Below are 23,735 nucleotides of genomic sequence, written 5' to 3'. Positions count from 1 at the left end.
TGTTGGCATATAGTTGTTCATGGTATCCTCTTATGATTTATTTCTTCAGGATCTGTGGTTAGGCACCCCTTCTCATTTCTGATTTTGTTTATTTGCATCCTCTCTCTTTTTTCCTTTTTCAGTCTTGCTAGTGGCCCATTAATTTTAGTGATTTTCTCAAAGAACCAACTTTTGGTTTTATTGATTCTTTCTATTGTTCTTTTGTTCACCCATTCATTTATCTCTGCTGTAATCTTTGTTATTTCTCTTCTCCTATTTGCTTTGGGATGGTTATACAGCAGGGAGCAGGGCACGGGGTGGAATACTCAGTATGGTGATTTGTTTCAGGGCAGGTATGGGCATAGGTTGGGGATATTATGCTGATGCTTGTGATTGTGGGCGCCCAGTGACCAGGGAGGATGTAGCTGTGTGGGTACACTGGTTTGGGGGGGCGTAACCCTGGTATGCGCTGGTCTAAGGCACAAGGCTCTTTGTGCATGCGTAGAGCTGTGGAAGCAGGTCGGTGTTATGCCTTCGTGGAGTGGGGGCAGATGTGACCTGGCTGTGCAGGTCAACACTTTCTCAGAGCTGGGAAGTGAGGCTGAGGGCTGTGTATATGCATGGTTCTAGGACTGCTGTAAAGTCTGGTTCCCAGGGCTGAATGACGTGATTGGGGGCCGTGCACATGCATGGGCCTGGAAGTGCCATAAAAGGATGTGCTGAGCTCAGGGAGGGCAGGGTGAGGCTGTGTGACACTGTGGGCAGGGAGCAGGGATAGCCTAGATATAGAGGTTACTGCCTGCAACCTTTATGTGCTGGCAACAGCCTGCAGGGAACAGGAAGGGGGAGGTGGTGCTTGGGGGGGTGGAGCTGTGGGTTGGGCTGCACTCGAGGTGGGGGTGGAGGGCAGGTACATGCACTGGGGGCTGTGGGGGTGGGGATACCTGGAGCATGGGGAATGGGAGTGGGTGACAGGGTTCAGGTGTGTGGGGTGTAGGTGCGTCACCAGTCACGGAACTGTACTGGTGAGGATAGCACACTCAAGGAAAGCAGCCTGGCTTACTTCCTAGTCCTGGGCTCCCCTCTGCACACTCCAGCTCTGTGTCAGGCTCCAACTTTCTGCCTCTCAGTTCCTCGGCCTCTGTAACCAGGGTTGCCGCATGTGGTGCAGAAGGCTCTCCCAGGTCAGCTGCACTCCCGAATTGCGAGCTCAGTCACCCTCCTGTCCCTTCTCTAACTTTTCCATGGAGCAGGGCTAATCTCAAGCTACTCTAGTTGGCCACCTTCCCGGAAGTCCCTAAATTAGCTTTTAAGGTGGAAGCTTAGGTTGTTGATTTGAGACCTTTCCTCTTTTCTGATACTGGTGTTCCCATCTAAGCACTTCTTAGCTGCATCCCATACATTTTGATATGTTGTGTTTCCATTTTTATTAAGTTCAAAGTATTTTCTAATTTTTCTTGTGGTTTCTTCTTTGACCCATGGTTATTTAGAAACCTGTTCAATTTCCAAACACTTGGAGATTTCCCAGATATCTTTCTGTTGTTGATTTCAAATTTAATTCCATTGTGGCCAAAGAATGTAGTTTGCATGATTTCAATTCTTTTAAATTTATTAAACACTTGTTTTATGGCCTAACATATGATCTATCATAGAGAATGTTCTATGTACAATTGAAAAGAGTATGCTTCCTGCAGTTGTTGGGTGCTCCGTACATGTCAGTCAGGTCAAGTTGGTTGTTAGTTTTGTTCTCTATAGTCCCCTCTATAGTCTTACTGACTTTCTCTCTAGCTGGTCTATCTATCATCAAAGTGTACAACAATGATTCCTGAATTGTCTTTTTCTACCTTCAATTCTGTCAGCTTTTGTTTCATGTATTTTGGGTTCTGTTAGGTACATACTTGTTTGTAATTGTTATATTTCTTGATAAATTGACCTCTTAATCATTTTTAAATGTCTCACTTTGTCTGTTGCAGCATTTTTTTTCTTAAAGTCTATTTTGTCTGATATTAAAATAGTGACCCCAGTTCTCTGATGGTTACTATTTCCATGAATATCTTTCCCACCTTTTACTTTCAGTCTATTTGTGTCATTGAATCTAAGGTATGCTCTTGTAGACATCTTTTAGTTGGATCTTGCTTCTATATACAGTTTGGTAATTTCTGCCTTTTGATTGGGATGTTTAACCACTCACAATTAATGTAAGTATCAGTGTGATTGGGTTTATTTGCTTTCAATATATCCTGTCTTTTTTGTTTCTTGGCTCCTCCTTTACTGCCTTCTTTTGTGTTACATAAACATTCTTTACTATGCCATGTATTTCTTATATTGATTTTTTTACCATATTTTTGTAGTTATTTTCTTAATGGTTGCTCTAAGGAGTCTAATATACATCTTATCATTATTTACTTCAGATTAATACTAACTTAGTTTCAGTAAAATACTGAAACTTTGCTTCATATAGCTCCATTCGTCCCTCCTCCTTTGAGCTGTGATTGTCACAAGTATATATGTTATACAACCGAAACAGTTAAAATTATTGGTTTATACAATTTCATATATTTTAAGGAAGTTAAGATTAGAAGAAATAAGAAAACTACATGTATAGAGTCTTTTATATTAGTCTACATCTTTATTATTTGCAGTGCTCTTCATTTCTTCTTTGGCTACAAGTTACCAAGTGTCATATCTTTTCAGCCTGATTAACTTACTTTCTCATTTTTTTGTAAGGCAGGTCTGCTAGCAACAAATTCTCTCAGTCTTTGTTTATCTGGGCACATTTTTGGCCACTATTTCTTCAAATATTTTTTCTGTCTCTTTTTCTCCTCTCCCATTATAAATATATTGGTATGCTTGATGTTGTCTCACAAATCTCTAAGGCTTTGCTCATTATTCTCCAATAATTATTCTCTATACTTTTCAGTGGATAAATATTATTGATCTCTTTTCAAGTTCACTGATTCCTCTTTCATCTTGATTCTGCTGTTGAATCCCTCTAGTGAATTTTTTCATTTATTTAATTTACTTTTCAACTCCAGAAATTATATTTGTTGCTTTCTTTAAATAATTATTGATTCTCAAGGGGGAGGAGAAGAGCCAAGATAGTGGCTTAGCGAAGTGTGGGATTTAATTCATCCTCCAGAGCAGCTAGTAAATAGCCAGGAACAGTAAAGAACGGCTGCTAGGGCCACGTCTGTGACTGGACACACAGCGTGCCCCAGTCTGGACCAGCTGGACCGGCTGCAAGCCCACCCAGAACCATGAGTCCCCCAAGCCGTGGCAGCTGGCACCCCTCCCCCACAGGCTGCTTCCCAGAGGGGAAAGGAAAGAGACTTTACTGGCAGCAGGGCTGAGCTCAACCAGGCTCCAATTGTGGAATTAATTAACAAATTCTGACTACTAAAAATAGGCCCCCAGCTCAGCTGAACCCGGAGTAAAAGCTGAGGTTGTTGCATTTTGTCCCAACACAGAGGGAGCAGGGTTGACAGAAAAAGAAAAAAAAACAAAAACAGAGGTTTTTTGATCAGACATCACAAAATACTTGAAAGGGTCTGGGGCCCTGAAGGAAAGGAGGGGGCACATAGGACCTGGAGATACACAGAGCAATGTACCAACTTAAGCTGTTGATTAGAAAACCCGAGGAACGGGGGTTCCAATCTGTAAAGGATTTTTTTTTCTTTTCTTTTTTGTGGCTGTGTTTCTACAGCTTGAATGCTCTTTGGATACAACTGCAAGGCTTCTCAGGCTCCAACTACCCCAAGCAAGGGGGGAATTAAGCTTGCCTGAGAGCCTGTCTGTAGACTGCACCTTTACTAGGAGAGGGGTGGGGCCCAACTCAGGTGGAACCCCTCCCTAAAGGAATTCAGACCCAGGGTCTGGAAAACTGAAGCTATTAAAACCAGCCTACGACCTCTCCTCTGTCTGCACCACGCTCCCAGCAGGGAGAGCCTGCTGAAGCTAAAGATACCACACTATTTTATGCTGGTGGGACCTGCAGGTAGAAAAGTGCCACATACCAGGCATGATAGGAAAAATGCAGAGTCCAAAGGCTTCATAGGAAAGCCTTTCAATCTGCTGGGTCCCACCCTCAGGGAAAACTGACGCAGGTGACTCCTTCTGAGAGGAGGCCAATTTGGTCTGGGAAAATCTGACTGGGGTCTATAATACCTAAGTAGACCCTCCTAATGGGGAAAAAAAGGCACCATACAGGCAGGGCAAGAAACATTTCTTGAAATGTTTGAATGAAACTGAAAACTTCTGATTGTTAAACAAAACCTAAGCTAGAGGTCTAGCATAAGCTGAACTGAACGTCAAAGAACAGATAAACAACAAAGTCATCCAGTAAGAAAATCCTAGGTAAAAAAAGTGAAAATAATCTCCAGAATAAATTAATTAAGGAAATTAAATGCATAGACACCAGCAAAAAATAATAAATCATACTAGGAAAATTGAAGATATGGCCCAGTTAAAGGAACAAACCAACAATTCAAATAAGATACAAGAGTTGAAACAATTAATTCAGAAGGTTCAAACAAACAAGGAAAACATCATCAAATATCAAATCAATGAATTGAGGGAGGATATAAAGAAGGCAAGGAACGAACAAAAAGAAGAACTCAAAAGTCTGAATAACAAATCACAGAACTTATGGGAATTAAAGGCACAGTAGAAGAGATGAGAAAAAAACAATGGAAACCTACAATGTTAGATTTCAAGAGGCAGAAGATAGGACTAGTGAACTGGAAGGCGGAACATATGAAATCCAACAAACAAAAGAAAATATAGGGAAGGGCGGGCCACGGTGGCTCAGAAGGCAGAGTTCTTGCCTGCCATGCCAGAGACCCAGGTATGATTCCCGGTGCCTGCCCAAGCAAAAAGAAAATATAGGGAAAAGAATGGAAAAATATGAGCAGGAACTCAGGGAACTGAATGAGAACTCGAAGCACACCAATATACATGTTGTGGGTATCCCAGAGAAGAAGAGAAGGGAAAAGGAGGAGAAAAACTAATGGAGGAAATTATCACTGGAAATTTCCCAACTCTTATGAAAGACTTAAAATTACACATCCAAGAAGTGCAGCATACCCCAAGCAGAACAGATCCAAATAGACATAATCCAAGACATTTACTCATCAGAATGTTAGATGTCAAAGAGAAAGAGAGAATCTTGAAAGCAGCGAGAGAAAAGCAACGCATCACATACAAGGGAAGCCCAATAAGACTATGCGTAGTTTTCTCAGCAGAAACCATGGAGGCAAGAAGACAGTGGTATGATATATTTAAGATACTAAAAGAGAAAAAGTGCCAACCAAGAATTCTATATTCAGCAAAACTATCCTTCAAAAATGGGGGAAATTTAAAACATTTTCAGACAAAAAAAATCACTGAGACGATTTGTGACCAAGAGGCCAGCTCTGCAAGAAATACTGAAGGGAGCACTAGAGGCAGATAGGAAAAGACAGGAGAGAAAGGTGTGGAGAAGAGTGCAGAAATGAAGACGATCAGTAAAGGTAAAAAGAAGAAAAATTAGATATGACATATAAACACCAAAAGGCAAAACGGTAGAAGAAAGTACTGTCCATACAGTAATAACACTGAATGTTAATGGATTAAACTCCCCAATCAAAAGACATAGACTGACAGAATGGATTAAAAAACAGGATCCATCTATATGCTGTCTACAGGAGATGCATCTTAGACCCAAGGATAAACATAGGTTGAAAGTGAAAGGTTGGGAAAAGATATTTCATGCAAACATCAGAAAAGAGCAGGAGTAGCTATACTAATATCCAACAAATTAAACTTCAAATGTAAAACAGTTAAAAGAGACAAAAAAGGACACTATATATTAATAAAAGGAAGAATTCAACAAGACATAACAATCATAAATATTTATGCACCAAGCCAGAGTGCTCCAAAATACATGAGGCAAACACTGAAAAGAGAAATAGACACATCTACCATAATAGTTGGAGACTTCAATTCACCACTCTCATCAATGGACAGAACATCTAGACAGAGGATCAACAAAGAGAGAATTTAAATAGTACAATAAATGAGCTAGACTTAGACATTTATAGAACATTACACCCCACAACAGCAGAATATACCTTTTTCTCAAGTGCTTATGGATCATTCTCAAGGATAGACCATACGCTAGGTCACAAAGCAAGTCTCAACAAATTTAAAAAGATTGAAATCATACAAAACACTTTCTCAGATCATAAAGGAATGAAGTTGGAAATCAATAATAGGCAGAGTGCCAGAAAATGCATAAATATGTGGAGGCTCAACAACACACTCTTAAACAACCAGTGGGTCAAGGAACAAATTACAAGAGAAATCAGTAAATATCTCAAGGCAAATGAAAATGAAAACACAACATACCAAAACTTATGGGACACAGCAAAGGCAGTGCTAAGAGGGAAATTTATTGCCCTAAATGCTTATATCAAAAAAGAAGATAGAGCAAAAAATCGAGGAATAAACTGTCCACTTGGAAGAAGTAGAGAAAGAACAACAAACTGACCCCAAAGCAAGCAAAAGGAAAGAAATAACGAAGTTTAGAGCAGAAATAAAAGAAATTGAGGACATGAAAACAACTGAGAAAATCAACAAAACCAGAAGTTGGTACTGTGAGAAAATCAGTAAGATTGATGGACCCTTAGCAACGTTGACAAAAAGAAGAAGAGAGACTGCAAATAAATAAAATCAGAAATGGAAGAGGAGACATAAACACTGAACCCTCAGAAATAAAGGAGGTAATGAGAGGATACTATGAACAACTTTATGCTAATAAACTAGACAATGTAGATGAAATGGACAACTTCCTAGAAAGGCATGAATAACCAATATCGACTCGAGAAGAAATAGACGACCTCAACAAATCAATCACAAGTAAAGAAATTGAATTAGAAGCTTCCCAAAAAGAAAAATCCAGGACGAGATGGCTTAACATGTGAATTCTACCAAACATTCAAGAAAGGATTAGTACCAATCTTGCTCAAACTATTCAAAAAAATTGAAGAGGGAAGACTACCAAACTCATTCTATGAGACCAACATCACTCTCAGACCAAAGCCAGACAAAGCTATTACAAGAAAAGAAAATTGCAGGCCAATCTCTCTAATGAATATAAATGCAAAAATCCTCAACAAAATTCTTGCAAATTGAATCCAGCAGCACACTGAAAGAATTATACCTCATGCCCAAGTAGGATTCATCCCAGGTATGAAAGGATGGTTCAACATAAGAAAACCAGTTAATGTAATACACCATATCAACAAATCAAAGCAGAAAAACCACATGATCATCTTGATTGATGCAGAAAAGGCATTTAACAAAATTCAACATCCTTTCTTGTTGAAAACACTTCAAAGGATAGGAATAGAAGGGAACTTTCATATATTTCATGATAAATATATGAAAAACCCACAGCTAACATCATCCTCAATGGGGAAAAACTGAAAACTTTCCCCCTAAGATCAGTAACAAGACAAGGATAGCCACTATCACCACTGTTATTCAACACTGTGTTGGAAGTTTTAGCCAGAGCAATTAGACAAAGAAAAAGAAATACAAAGCATCAAATTTGGAAAAGAAGAAGCAAAACTCTCACTGTTTGCAGATGATATGATACTATATGTCAAAAATTCACAGCAAAACTACTAGAGCTAATAAATGAGTACAGCAAAATGCCAGGTTACAAAATCAACGTTCAGAAATCTGTAGTATTTCTATAGACTAGTAATGAACAATCTGAGGGGGAAATTAAGAAAAAAAATCCAGTTACAATTGCAATCAAAAGAATGAAAATATTTAGGGATAAATTTAACTAGAGATACAAAAGACCTATACAAAAAAAAAAAAAAAAAACCTACAAGAAATTACTAAAAGAAATCACAGAAGACCTAAATAAATGGAAGAGCCACTGTGTTCCTGGATTAGAAGACTAAATATAGTTAATACGTCAATTCTACCTAAACTGATTTATAAATTTAATGCAATACCAATCAAAATCCCAAAAAATTACTTTTCAGAAATAGGAAAACCAACAACCAAATTTATCTGGAAGGGCAGGTTGCCCCGAATGGCTAAAAATATCCTGAGAAAGAAAAATGAAGTCGGAGGTCTCACACTACCTGACTTTAAAGTGTATTATGAAGCTACAGTGGTCAAAACAGCATGGTACTGGCATAAAGATAGATACACTGACCAATGGAATCGAATAGAGTGTTCAGATACAGACTCTCTCATCTTTGGACAACTGATCTTTTTTTTTTTTTTGGCATATTCATAATTTCTTAGAACATTTGCATCAGTTCAGAAAAAGAATAAAAAGACAACAGAAAAAGAAATAAAACGATAAGAGGAAAAAAAGAGACGATTATACATACCATATCCCTTACGCCTCACTTTCATTTCTCACTAGCATTTCAAACTAAATTTATTTTAACATTTGTTCCCCCTATTATTTATTTTTATTCTATATGTTCTACTCATCTGTTGACAAGGTAGATAAAAGGAACATCAGACACAAGGTTTTCACAATCACACCATCACATTGTGAAAGCTATATCATTATTCAATCATCATCAAGAAATATGGCTACTGGAACACAGCTCTACATTTTCAGGCAGTTCCCTCCAGCCTCTCCACTACATCTTGAATAACAAGGTGATATATATTTAATGTGTAAGAATAACCTCCAGGATAACCTCTTGACTCTGTTTGGAATCTCTCAGCCATTGACATTTTGTCTCATTTCACTCTTCCCCCTTTTGGTCGAGAAGGTTTTCTCAATCCCTTGATGCTGAGTCTCAGCTCATTCTAGGGTTTTTCTCAATCCCTTGATGCTGAGTCTCAGCTCAAGGACAAGTGATCTTCGATAAGGCAGTCAAGCCAACACACCTGGGTCAGAACAGTCTCTTCAAGAAATGGTGCCTAGAGAACTGAATATCCACATGCAAAAGAATGAAAGAGGATCCATATCTCACACCCTATACAAAAATTAACTCAAAATGGATCAAAGACCTAAACATCAGATCTAAGACCATAAAACTTTTAGAAGAAAATGTGGGGAAATGTCTTATGAATTTTCTAATAGGAGGCAGTTTCCTAGATCTTATACCCAAAGCACGAGCATTGAAGAAAGAAAGAAAGAAATGAGAACTCCTCAAAATTAAACACTTTTGTGCATCAAAGAACTTTGCCAAGAACATAAAAAGACAGCCTACACAATGGGAGATAATATTTGGAAATGATATATCAGATAAAGGTCTAGTATCCAGAATACATGAAGAGATTGTTCAACTCAACAACAAAAAGACAAACAACCCAATTACAAAATGGGCAAAAGACATGAACAGACACTTCTCAGAAGAGGAAATACAAATGACCAAAAGGCACATGAAAAAATGCTCAACTTCCCTGGCTATTAGGGAAATGCAAATCAAAACCACAATGAGATATCATCTCACACCCACCAGAAAGGCCATTATCAATAAAACAGAAAATGACAAGTGCTGGAGAGGATGTGGAGAAAGAGGCACATTTATCCACTGTTGGTGGGAATGTAAAATGGTACAACCACTGTGGAAGGTAGTTTGGCAGTTCCTCAGGTAGCTAAGTATAGAACTGAAATATGATCTGGCAATACCATTGCTGGGTATCTACTCAAGAGGACATGAGGGTAAGGACACAAATGGACATTTGCACATCAATGTTTATAGCAGCATTATTTACAATTGCCAAGAGATGGAAACAACAAATATATCCATCAACAGACGAGTGGCTAAACAAGCTGTGGTATATACATAAGATGGAATATTATGCAGCTGTAAGACAGAATAAAGTTATGAAGTATGTAACAACATGGATGGACCTTGAGGACATTATGCTGAGTGAGATTAGCCAGAAACAAAAGGACAAATACTGTATGGTCTTGCTGATATGAACTGACATTAGTGAATGGACTTGGAGAATTTCAGTTAAGAACAGAGACCATCAGGAGATAGAAAAAGGGTAGATATTGGGTAATTGGAGCTGAAGGGATAAAGATTGTGCAACAGGACTGATTGTAAAAATTCAGAAATGGATAGCACAATACTACTTAACTGCAATACAATTATGTCAGTACATTGAATGAAACCGAATGTGAGAATGCTAGGGGGAGGAAGACTGGGGGCACAAATGAAATGAGAAGGAAAGACAGACGATAAAGGCTGAGATGGTATAATCTAGGAATGCCTAGAGTGTATAATAATAGTGACTAAATGTACAAATTTAAAAATGTTTTTGCATGAGGAAAAACAAAGTAATGTCAATACTGCAGGGTGCTGAAAATAGTAATTCATATTTTAAAAGTTTAACTTATGTGTGAGTACAAAATTTATATTTTGACTCATGTATTTCCTAATATAACTTATGTGGACAGTTTAATTGAACACTGTAAGTACATGGAACCTTGAGTAGAGCATGAGATTTTGTAGGTTTGTCCAGAGTGATGTCCTGATAAATCCCAGAGTGATTTGAACAGTGAATAAAAAAAGTATTTGCAAAGTCCCCTCAGGGGAATGGTAAGAAAGGGGGAAAATTCAACTTCCCCACGTGGAGAATTCCTGACACTCTCACAAGCAGTGGGAACAACCAAAGCAATAGGCTGAGTCCTCAATCTTAGGGTTTGTTCATATGAAACTTATCCCCACAAAGGACAGGCTAAGCCTACTTAAAATTAGGCCTAAGAGTCATCCCCAAGAGAACCTCTTTTGTTGCTTAGATGTGGCCTCTCTCAGCCAACATGACAAGCAAATTCAATGCCCTTCCCCTCTCTACGTGGGACATGACTTCCCTGGGTGTAAACCTTCCTGGCAATGTGGGACAGAAATCCTAAAATGAGCTGGGCTCAGCACCAAGGGATTGAGAAAACCTTCTCGACCAAAAGGGGGAAGAGAAAAATGAGACAAAATAAAGTGTCAATGGCTAAGAGATTCCAAACAGAGTTGAGAGGTATTCCGGTGATTATTCTTATGCATTAAATAGATATCACCTTTTTAGTTAAGGTATAATGGAGAGGCTGGAGGGAACTGCCTGAAAATTAGAGCTGTATTCCTGTAGCCATATTTCTTGAAGATGATTGTATAATGATATAGCTTTCACAATGTGACTGTCTGATTGTGAAAACCTTGTGTCTGATGCTCCTTTTATCTACAGTATGGACAGATGAGTACAACATATGGATGAAAAATAAATAAATAATAGGGAGAACAAATGTTAAAATAAATTTAGTAGATTGAAATGCTATGATCAATGAAAGGGAGTGGTAAGGCGTATGGGGAAACAAAGGCTAAAAAATATTGGGTAGATGGAAATACTAACAGTCATTGAGAGGGAGGGGTAAGGGGTATGGTATGTATAATTTTTTTTTCTTTTTCTGAATTGATGCAAACGTCCTAAGAAATGATCATGGTGATGATACTGTGAGTTTTTATTATATACCAAGAATGGAATGATCATATGGTAAGAATGTTTGCGTTTGCATGTTGTTATGTTTAAAAGAATTGTTTTTTAAACTATTGATTCTTTAAGCACGGTTCCTTTTAGTTATTTGAACATTTTGTAATAGTTTCTTTGACAGCTTTGTCTGCTAAATCCAACTTCTGTGGACACTCAAAGACAGTTTTATTTCTCCTCAGAATGGGCCATACTTTCCTCTCTCTGTGCAAACTGGACATTTTAGATAATATATTGTAGCAACTGTAGTTTCTGATTTCCTTCCTTAGGCTTTTATTGGTTTATATGCTTATTCAGTAACTTGCCTGGGTTAAATTCATGAAATTTGTTTCCTTTGTGGAGTGTGAATTGCTGATATCTCTGCTCAGTTTTTCTTTCTTCTTTTTTTTTTGACATGGGTTGGCACTGGGAATCAAACCCAGGTCTCTGGCATGGCAGGTGAGAACTCTGCCACTGAGCCACTATTGCCCACCCTCCGTTTCTTTTTTCTTGTTTTTATTTTAAGTCTAACTTCCAAGGGGTCACCTTGTTTCTGATAGCCTAATGGTCAGTCAATGATTAAATAGAGGTATGCTCAAGTACTTCGAGTTGGTAAGGCTTTTTTGTCCTTTGATAATGGATCTGTGTGTGGGCTGGAGAGCACATTCAAAGTCCTGGCTGTTTTCAAGTCTGTCTGGCCTTTTACTTTCTTTTGGCTCCTTCACATCTCTTCTATGCAAGTTTGCAGACTCAGGGTTAGCCGGGGGTATGTGGCTGCCTTAGGCTCTCTCTGGTCTCTGCTGTGCACCTACCTGCACATTCTCAGCCAGGAACACACCTGCCCCAACCACAACTTCAGCCTCAGGTTAGTAGAACTGTTGGCCCTTCCTTGGTCCAAATCAAATGAACTCCTTCAACGGTGGCAGCAAAGCTGCTGGCCCTCACAGCATCCCCCACCCTGGCAAAATCTCCATGGTTATCTGAGCTGGAGGTCAGACTGGGAATGGGAGGACCCTGAGGCGGGGATGCCACAGATGCCACAGATTCCTACTGTTATCACCCAAAATTCAGCAGTTGTTTTAGCAGGAATGCTTCCCAGACTGTTATATGACTTTAGTTGATTTTCAGGGTGCTTAAAATGTTTGCTTTTGTCTATTTTCCCCAGCTTTGGAGTTGCTTTTTGGGGGAGGATTTACCTACCTCTCCACTCTGCCATAGCTGGAAGTTCTACCCTGCTTAACATATAGTTGATGAATAAACCTCAGATAATCTGTCTTTTGCCTCTACCACTCTACTGAAACTGTCCTCTCAAAAATTACGTCATCTTCCAGGCACAAATCAACCACCTTTTTTTCGGTCCTTTCCCTCCTTGATGTCGGAAAGAATTGAACAGGTTCGGAGTAAGCAAACCTGGTTGGATTCCAGCTCTACCACTTAGTAACTGTGTACTTGGCAAGTGTGCTTATCTTCTTCAAAATCTTGGGTTTTTTTCTTCAGCAAAATGGCTAAAATACTACCTCTGGGGTTACTACAAGGAGGGTGGGTCTGAGTAAGCATCTGGGTGAACCCTTCAGGGTTCTTTTCCAACATAGTTTTTGACAGGAAGCCTGAGCTCCAGTCCAGATTGTGTGTTTTGTATACTGTATGACCATTTTTATCACCCTTACACACAAAGGAGACAGAACTGGTGGGAATGCAGGGATAAATTCATGAAAATCCCTTAGATTAGATCTACTATGCACAACTATAAGACATTATTGTACCTTATTATGATGTTATTTGGGAAATTTTAAAATCCTTCTCTATTGGAGATTTTAGTCAAAGTAGAATTTCTTAAAAATAGGGGCACTAGTACAATTACTTCCCCAACTTTCTTTTTTCCTGGATGTTTTCTTTCCCCTGGATGTTTTAACCATTGTAATGTTGACATCTTCTGAAAGACCAGGATTACAGATATAAATCCTCCTTAATTGTAAATGCTCATATTTTTAGGTATTTATTCTAAGAACTGAAGGCCAAGGTCCCTAAAGTCAGACGCTGAACATCAATTTTGTGGTTACCAATGGAGAAGAAAGAACATGACCAAGCAGAATGCTTGGAATTTGAAATGAAAATAGTACAGTAAAACCATCACCATTTAGGGCCTTGCTGAAAATTTAGCTGTTTCTGCAGGGAATGTACATTTAAAAACAGAATAAAAAACAATCGCTCTTTCCACATTCTCTTAAATTTCTTCCTCATGGTCTTACCTCTAATTAGCCATGCACTATTTATCATTCACTACAGTTACTTAATTGTTCATATTCAACCAGATGGCAAGCTCTTTGAAGGCAGTCATGTAATCTCCTCTGGGTATCCTCTTCCCTGCTTAGCAATGTAGCTGGCTATCACTGGCAGTCAATAATTATGCTAATTTTCAATCCTTTACTCAGAAACCTTCAAAGACCCATCATTGTCCCTGAAAGCAATCCCTAAATTTTCTGATTGCATGTATTTATCAGTAAAGTCTTTGCACATCCTTCACATTCCTTCCCTGCTTTAGTCCTTCCCCATATCTATGTATATATGTGTATAATTTTAAAAAAATTGTTTATATGCTATTGTACTTTGGTTTTATATCTATGTTATAAACATCTACCACAATAGAAAGTTTAAAAGGATGATGTAAAAAAAAGTATGAGTAGAACTTGTAATATTTTTATTCTTCACCTCTTGCCTATCTTACTCTGGAGATTGGTAATCTGTGGAATAAAATCCAGGTTCTTTAAAACCATAGTCATTAAACTGAGGTCTGCGTACCTGTGGGGTACATGGCATGGATATTAAGGGGCTCAATTTTCAGATCCTTAACTACCAAATGTCCTCTTTCCTAAAAGTGACCTGTCTGAGAACAGTCTGCATTCAACTGATTTCTCTTTTCCTGCTTCCCCTTTCCCGTTGCTCTAAGTCTTCACAAAAGACAGGCATCCCTCAGCAACCTGAACTGGACTATGTGTTTTGGCCCCAAATCAAGGCATGATTTAAGAAAGCATCACTCCTGAAAAACACTGACAGGGCAGTGCTTTATTTTATACACTTGACAAATTCATGGCAGGACTCTATTTCTATGCCTTGGACTACAGGCTATCTTAGAATTACAAGTCAGAAATGAGATGGTGGAAGGACTTGTAGTAGCATAGTTTGTTTTTTAAAATTGAAATGAAAGTAAACTTTTTCTGACATAAGTATATTTTACTGACTGGTTTGGTCATGGGGACTGGTTTTGCCAACTAAATGATATTATCTCCAAATTGAATGAGCAAGATTTATAGGTCCAAGTTTTTGATGAAAATACATGTAAAGCACTTATCCACTACACACCAGAAATGTCATCATTTGCAACTATTTAAACTTTTGATGATCACTGCCTTAAACGAACACTCAAGATATTCATAATTATGCCAAACTCTTTCCTTCTTATCTCCTTCAATCTTCCTCAGGCTTCAGCCAAACTGCACTCATGCTCCTTAGCACTCCTCCGGGTCTATACCTGTGTGCATGTTATTGCCAGTTCACTGGCAAACAACTTTCTCTCCCATCTCGCTATGTGCTGAAATCCCATCTAATGTCTACTTTGTCTGAGGCACTAATTTAGCACTGGGAATGCAAAATGAACAAAAAAAGCCTTGGCCCCATTCTCATAGAACATAAGAGTCTAGTATAGGAGACAGATCAGCAGTGACAATATGATATTATAAGAGCTATAAAGGGAACCATGAGATGCTAAACCAGCAAAAATGGCCAGAAAGCTAAGAACCAATGATGAGCCAGAGTTAGCCAGGCATTTTGGAAAGAAGGGAAAGAAGAGGATTGAGCTATACTGAGAGAACAAAAGTGATTTGAATGGATGTCGGTGAGGCAATTCCTCTGTGAAGTCAGGATTACGACCATGAGAAGCACACTTACCTAATTCTAGAGTCCTGATAGGAATTTCTACCAAGTTCTGTCTATTTCAAGTTTTTGAGGGAATGGTCACATTCTCTCAGAAGCCCAATTATAGAACAGACTGAAAGTCAAGGGAGAGGTCACCTCTAGAAAAATTTTCCCTTGCTTTTTGCCAAATGCAAAATATGTGAACACCAAGCTCAATTGCTGGGGGATGGGTGGCCTTTTTATATCAGGTTCACCAGAAATAGTTCACCCAATAGAATGCTCTTGGGATGTCTGTTAGGAAAGTAATAGGTAGTTTGTGTATATGGCTCTGTTCTGAGGGTGGAAGCACCCTCTATGCAAACAAGTTAACGAAATAAGGAGAACCACAAAGGAAAACAGTTTGAAGGGACTGCATTATGCTACGTGAGAGGAAGAGACAGTGAGGGCCCAAGGTATCTGGCTCCCACTTCTAGTTTTAGTTTCCTGGGATGCTCAAGAAAATACTGTGAAGTGAGTCAGGTTCAACAACAGGAATTTATTTGCTTACCATTTTGAGGCTAAAAGAGAGTCCAAGTCAAGGCAATGCTTTCTCTCCAAAGACCGTGGTGTTCTGGGGTTGGGTGCCAGCCATCTTGGTTTTGGCTTGTCACATGGCAAGGTACATGGCAGCATCTCCTGGTCTGTCCCTTCTCTTATGGTTCTTTGTGGTTCAGCTTCTCGCTACTCCCTCTGTGAATTTTTACTCTATGCTTGGATTTCATTCTGCTTAAAAAGGACTCTAGTCTACTGACCCATCCTGATTAGGGTGGGCCACACCTTAACTGAAGTAACCTCATCAAGAAGTCACACCCACAGGAATAGATTAGATTTAAGAACATGTTTTTCTGGGGCACATACAGTTTCAAACCACTACAACCTATATTCCCAACACTGTCCCAAGCCAGAGGTTCTGAATGCACCTTCGCAGAGAGCTGCCTGATTCCCCACTTAATGCCACCACTCATAAAGTGCTGATTTGTTTTAAAGCTATTTATTTCCATGAAAGACTCTTCTCTACAAACACAGTAGTGGGGTATGATAGATATGACATTAACCATAAAATACTTCTTCTACTGTCACAATTTGGTAGTCAGTAACTCTTTGTTCATTCAAAATAGAAAATATACCCAATCTTCTAGTTCTCTGATACAATCAACCATGCATCATCAAATGGATTTTTTTATTTTATTTCTCATTCTGTTATCTTAGTATTAGAATTTCTTCAACTACCTATATGGTAGGTAGAGCAGGGGGCAGTTAGTATTTTCTCAAGACAATTCACTATGATGGCAGAATCAGGAAGGCTTCACCAATGAGGGCTATTTACTGAAGATGTCCTTAATATATCGAAGTCAAAAGACATGGACCCCAAGGTTACACAATCGGTGAGGCTCCATTAAGCTATTCTGTTGGCAAAGCAACGTCATCTCTTTCAGGAAAACCATCATAAGCTCATCCCCAAATATATATACCCATTTTTTTTTAAAGAAAGTAAAAATCAAGCTCTGGAGGATCAGAATTATATTTGATAACATTTTTCCATTACAAATGTTCCTATCAGTGATACCGTTTTTTTTTTTCCAGATGGGTGGGCCAATTGTTATTCTGCTCTAAAAATTCTGCTTTCTTTCAGCTCTCTAACCTTTTTTCTGATTATGGGCTTTAACAAAGTTTGCAACAATGGTGAAAGCAGTATTATGTTGTGGCATGTATATAAATGTGTTTACAAATGGGTTTAGACTTTTCTGTGGAAAGGCCTGAAGTCTCCTAAACAGAAAAATCTTCAAGTGAATCAGAATTGACTTAAGAGTTTGGGAAATGGTAGCAAGGGTTAGCAATCTAATGTCAAACCACTGCCAAGACCATATTTTAACATCTCTCCAATCCCAGATTCATTTTATTTGTGTCCACCCTTCACCTCTGAAATTATATTCTGCAAAATCAGCCCCGTTGAGAACAAGTACACTGTGAATTCTCTCCCTGATAATTCCTTGTGTGCAGTGATGGAAAACCCAGGTTTAGATTTTAGACCCGCACCTGAGAAATATGCGGGTGTAATAAAATGAATTACCCTCCTTTCCTCCTGAGGTTTTCCTAAGACCTTCCCCTCCCACTCATAAAATAAATGTCAGTTCATTTAGGTCCCAGAGATCCTCAAAATGGAGACCATTTTCCTGTAGAGGCCCAGTTTAGTCCCTTTTTTCAACTGAAGGACTGCATGTAAGTGCTACCTTAATGCCAGAGCTTTTCTTGGGTAAAAGGCCAGGTCTTTACCGGCAACCCCGACCTCTCCATCCCAGACAAAGCCTTGCTATATGGCGGCTCGTCCAGCAGATGGCGCCGCAGCTGAATTTTCGCGAGGTGTTCTCCCCGCCTGTAGAAGAGTCTGGAATAAACAGGAAGGAGGAAAAAAAAATTTTTAAGCATTTTAATTTTCGATAATATAGCGCCTTCTTTGTCGTGACAGAGGCGTGTTTTTATTTAAGTGCATTTTGAGAGGTTTGAAAAAATAATTGATTTACGCAATCCCAAATACAGTTTTTTTGTTTTCAGGATTTTCACTCTCTACAAGTACCCAAGAAACAGTATTTCAAAGTGTAAGTTGTCACTTAAACTTTTCTTCAAAAACGTTTGCCGACGGCACAGGGAGAACTAAGGCTGTGTCAAAAAATACCAGCAATGTTTGGCGGAACGAGCCCGGAGCAGGGTGAGAGGGGCGGGGCTGCGGCACCTCCCCCCCCCCCCCCCCGACCCGCCCGGACGGCGCCGCCTGCTGGTAGAAAGAGCTTGGGTCTCGCCAGAAGCTGCGGCGTTACTCCCGGGAAGAGGTGAGACCGAACTGATATTGCAAACGGTCCGTCACACTCAGGACGCTGCATTTTATGCCCCCTTAACCAACGACCCTGGAAGTAATAGACCCAATCAAGTAAGACCTTTTTGTCAAGAAGAGAAACCTAGAGACCCGTTATGGTTTTGGTATGCAACATTTCAAAGTGCTCGACTGTTTTTAATGTTTCCTAAAAAGAGGAATTTGATTTTAAGGGTATAATTGTTTTTAAAGACAATCCCAGCGCGGGCAACAGTGGCTCACTGGCAGAGAACTCTCCTGCCAAGCTGGAGACCCGGGTCGCTTTCCCGGTGCCTGCCCATGCAAAAAAACAAAAAGAGAGAGAAAGACAATCCCAAAGGAGAGTGAAAAATAAGAGCCTGATAAGAGTCCTCTTTCATTTATTCTATCTTGCTTTAATGGTATTTACATAAAATTATGTGATTATTCAAAAACGAAATATTAAAAGAGAGTATCAGTGGCAAATTGTAAAAACGGAAAGGGGGTGAATTTCAAGGTGGTTGCCGGTATAATTTCCCACTATGGCCCGCATTTTAATTCCAGGATTGTTGCAGTGCCATTTCCAGAGTCTCCTCCTCCTCTCCCCACTTCCTTTTCTGCTTCACTCATTTGACAGGGGCCTCTGCAATCATCTGCTTAGAACACGTCATCTTCATCCACTGGAAGAGAATTGTGGTACCACCTTTCTCCCCCTATAGCTGAAGCTCACAAAAAGGTGACGGATTGCGCTTCTGTTCTTGAGCCAGGGCGGTTGCCGGGAACTCTAACCCACAAGATAATGCGAAAATGCAGCTTTTCTCATTTTATATTGAATAGAGTTTTATGTTGTCCTTCATTAAGCCAATGCTCTCTCTTACAGACTCCTGTTCTTCACATTGCCCAAATGATGTAGTAATAATCTCATCCCTTCCACTTGTACAGTTCATTACTTTAAGGGTGAGAATAATACATTTCCTTCTAGTTAAGGCGTGAAGATACACAGATGGACAATTTCATTCGGTGTTGAAGTCATGCTGTTTATCCAGTTCCCTGTTCCAAGCCATGAAGATTTACATCTCCCATCAGAGCATAAATGTAGGCATAAATTATAGGCTCTAGTTCACAACAGGGCTCTCCTTTTTGTACCCCATAACTAGGAAACCGATTGGAACAGAAGGCTTCTGAGAGAGGGAGCTGGAGAAAAAGCGTTAGACCCCAAATTCCTCTAGTGACCACTTACACTGAAGCCCTTGTAGTCTGGATTCAACCAGATAAGCATCCAAGAGCTCAGGATTTGAAGGATAAAAAGGAGTAGTGGATAAATAGTAACTTAGTGAACCAGGGACCGGATTCAGGATGAGCCCTGACAATGTTTTATCTGCAGAGAAACAGAAATAAAGGAGGGGAATGGCTTCCTAAGAATTACTGTGTTATAAAAGTGTCCTTCAAGAAGAGGATACACGAACAGGGCAGCCGATAACATGAATGCTGTGCAGGCACACACCTCCCCACCTCTCTGGGACTGCTGAACGAAGGTTACAAACCTCAGGCAGGAACACATCTCTGGGGCCTCCCCTGCAGCACTCCTCCAAGGGAGCCAGCTCAGACAAAGCAAAGCTGCTTCTCAAGGCAGGGGGGGAGGGGAGCTCACTTACTCTTTGTTCTTCCTTGGAAAATGGACTCTCATATCAGCTGCTTGCAGGAGGTGCAAAATACATTAACCACCAATTTTTATTTGGACAGCATATTTTTGTACCCCTGAACTCTGGCTGTTTAATGCAGGACAGACTCTTTTTAGAAGTCTAAAGTGAGTGCTGTAAGTTTTTATTCTGAGTTTCAAGACAAAAATTTCAGAAAGGTGCCCCTTTTTTATCCAATACAAGTAAAAAATCTCCTTCAGAAGGGAATGGTCATACAGGGTGTTTTGAATCATATTTCCCTGCCATACACCTTAAACTTATCTCTTCTTGAAGGAGGTGTGATTTAGCAATTTTCTTTGTCTGCTAAGAAATCCCTTCAGGAATAAGAATAACATAGTTCATATTTTAAGTATTTTTTTTCTCTTAAGAATGATTTAACATAGCCCATTAGAAATTTTTCAGAATTTCCTATCCCTGATTTGTGAAGCGTAGAATTAAGACAAAGAGTCTTTGGCTCCTCTTTAGAAATAGGCGTGCCACTCTCAAAGCACTCAAAGTATCTGCTGCTTGAATTCTCAAGCCAATATTCACACATGGCTTCTGCTCTTGACAGCTGAGGTGGCCTTTTATGTTCAATTGGAATTTCAGTTTGGGCCAGTTGGAATGGCTTCACCCACAGAACAGATAATGGGCTCAGTGGGTCAGAGAAAACCAACTGGGCTGGAAAGGATACGAAAAACTAGTGGTTTATTATTTTCTGTGAATTTTCTGGGAACTTAACAAAAATATGGTAATTTCAGTCCCTTCACATGGCATTCTCAGGCTCTTTTTTGGATTTCATCTGCCTGCTAAAATATCAGCTCACATTGTGTTCAGAACAACTCAGCCTTATGACAACTCAGTGGGTCACTGTCTTATTCTTTCCCCCACTCCCAGGAGGAAGTGAGAGCAACTCTCCAGCCAGGAAACCTGACCCATATTATTAACATTTGGAGTGGAGATGGTCCAATGGCTCAAGTTCTGTGTTTGAGTCACGTGCAAGCTTCTAAAATAATTCTGAAGCTAGATCAGGAACAAATAAGCAGGTGTAAAAGAACTATAATATATACCTTTGCAGTTTACAGAAAATTTTGATAAAATAGCCACTGGGTATATGTATTCACAAACTATTCTGTGGTTATGTTATCTGTTATTCAGAGAGTGTATTTACAGAATAGCTTTCATCTAACAGGTTCAAAGTTCTTTTCAGTGTTAACCTGATACATTAAGGAACTTCCATTTTTTTAATTTTGTTATAAAATAATATGCATTGCTTATTTGATTTACAAAAAATATACAAATTGGCTCATAATCCCAACATTAACATGATTAGAAAATTAAAATAGTACAAAAAGGTTCAATGGGAAAATGAAAGCTTCTTTCTTCCCATATCCCCAAATCCCTATCTTTAAATGTAACTGTTAACAGTTTCTTGATTCCTTTTAAAAAAACTGTATGTGTATACTAGTATACACATCTCTATATGTGAATAATTATATTTTATTACAGCAAAGGCTCACATTGTTTTATACCATGCTTTCTTTTACCAAAGTTAAAATATAGAAAGTATACAGAAAAGTACATTAAATGTAAATGTCCAGTTTAAGCAATTATGGTAAAACAAACACCTATTTAATTGGCTAGCCAGGTCAAAAAATAGGACATTGCCAAGAGGGCCAGTTTCATGGGATGAAATCAACTCATAGGGCCCAAAGCACTTAATAATTTCATAAACTGTAAGCTTTTGAGTGCAAAAGACCTGTCTTGCCTCCCTTTATATTTCACAGTACCCATTAGGTATACGGTAGGTGCTCACAGAATATTTGCTTTTTTTTCTTGTTAAAAAAAATTATGGACTAAAAGAATAATTAATGGCTGTGCTCTAACCCTGAGATTAGGCCTGTCTTTATGTCACCCATCCTGAGGAAACCAGTTAGTGATAATTTATAGATAGAAAACAGAAGTCAGGATGTTGCAACTTCTCTGAATGATAATGTCTACAGCAGCTAACACTTATTTAGTGATAACAGAAGCTGCACTATGTACTTTACATGTATTAGCTCATTTAAACTTCACAACAACCCTACAAGCTAAGTATTGCTATTATTACTACCCTTATTTTACATATGATAAAAACACTGCCCAAGTCACAAAACTAATCAATAGCCACATCAGGTCTTGAATCCAGAGATCAGCCAGTCTTAAAATTCATTAGGCATAGTTCTACACTAGAATATTTAATAACAACATCATAGTTCAATGTATTAACTACCCTTCCTTGAGGAATTGCCCTACAATATAATACCTGAAGTGTGAGGGAGAGAGAGGGAAGAGAGTAAGCACAAACGTAATAATTTATAAGTCCCAATGTGTGCAATTTTGATACTCTTTCCTGGGCATTATCTCATCTCACTAATCTTTATGGCATCATGTGACATATGTTACTGTTATCTCCTATATATAAGGAATATATCTCTGTAGAAAAGCTGAGTTTAAAAGAAGTAAATATAACAATATACAGAGTCAGCGAGATGACAAACCCACTGATGACACTGGGCCTGCCCTGAGCTGCTCAGTTCAACTCACAGTGAACTTGCATACTTCCTACCTTTTCTTCCTTCCTTTCCTGATGTTATCAACACTCCAATCAGCCAGAAAGCTTGTGCCTGTCTCCTCAGCCCCATAAATACAAATATGGTTAAATGTTGACTTGCTGTGCATTAAGCAATTTCAAAAGCATAGGTGAAGTAGAGAGGAAACAGTAAAAAGTGACGATGCATGGAACATTATGAAATAGTTTAAAAAGGATGAATTACATTTAAGGGAACTGATGAAGAAAGATCTCCAAAGCATAGTAAGTTTGAAAAAGAAAAAGCAAGTTGCAGAACAAAAAAGTACAGCACAGCACCATTTATGTTTTAAAAGGGGACACAAACAATATGATACATACACATGCATGTAAACACAAGTAGGGAATAATTGGTTATACCCAAAGTGATTACAGTGGTTTCTCTGGGGAGGGGACTGGATTTGGGGTGATGTGGGAGTAGTGGCGGATTTTTATCTTTTTACAAGATAATTTATTCATATAATATGTACATAAAAGAAAAAAGAAATAAAGGACAGAAAAGAAACAAGTGTTGCTATTAGAAAATGAAAGGTTAATAACAAGCATGTAAAATGAGGTAAATGATACAAATATATCAAGTTAAAATCCACCCCCAAGTTCACGTCCATAAAAGACCGATCAATTTGAAGAGAGTTCTCATGCTGACATTGCTATTAGGAATTTAGTGATTGCTAAAATTTAATATATTTTCTTTCTCCCAGAAATATAGTTGTGAAAAGTACCCTAGACTTGGAGCCAGAAGACCTGGGTTCAAGACTTCTCCTGCATTTACTCTGTAACCTTGGGCTTGTTTCTCAGGCCTTTCCTGATAGTAAAATATTTTACAGGGTGCCTATGAGGAATAAATGAGATAATGCATAGGAAAGAGCCTCAAAACCATGCACACTGAGATTGTAAATTATTAATTGTGCTTGTACTTACTCTCTTTCCTCTCTTCTTCCCAATTCAGGTGATAATTTTTTCTCATACCTTAAAGATCCTACACTGAGGCAGAGTTAAATTAACCAACCTTTATTTGCTGATAACAGGCCTCCATTATTTGAGACTTTAGATTATGTAGGTGCAAGTTTTTAAGCTTCAGTAACTCATTCATGTATTTATTTTAACAAATACATTTATTTGATTCAATGATTTAAAAATGTACCTATTTCCTGTGAAACACACTTTTGATCCAAGAACTAAA

The 23,735-nt window shown here is 38.8% G+C and overlaps 1 protein-coding gene across 3 annotated transcripts in view; it reads right to left on the bottom strand.

Annotated features, from left to right (window-relative positions):
- Positions 1-23,735, bottom strand: part of LOC143691779 (tubulin alpha-1C chain) — a 100,289-nt gene that overhangs the window by 37,792 nt on the left and 38,762 nt on the right. For all 3 annotated transcript variants that reach the window (XM_077170799.1, XM_077170798.1, XM_077170800.1), the window contains one exon: positions 17,649-17,803. The gene's annotated coding sequence lies outside the window, so the exon portion shown is untranslated. The remainder of the gene's footprint in view (positions 1-17,648; positions 17,804-23,735) is intronic.

The sequence above is a fragment of the Tamandua tetradactyla genome, chromosome 7 (assembly GCF_023851605.1).
Source record: "Tamandua tetradactyla isolate mTamTet1 chromosome 7, mTamTet1.pri, whole genome shotgun sequence".
Classification (NCBI taxonomy): Eukaryota; Metazoa; Chordata; class Mammalia; order Pilosa; family Myrmecophagidae; genus Tamandua; species Tamandua tetradactyla.
Note: the sequence above shows the minus strand (reverse complement) of the source record. Positions and strands in the feature narration are given on the sequence as shown.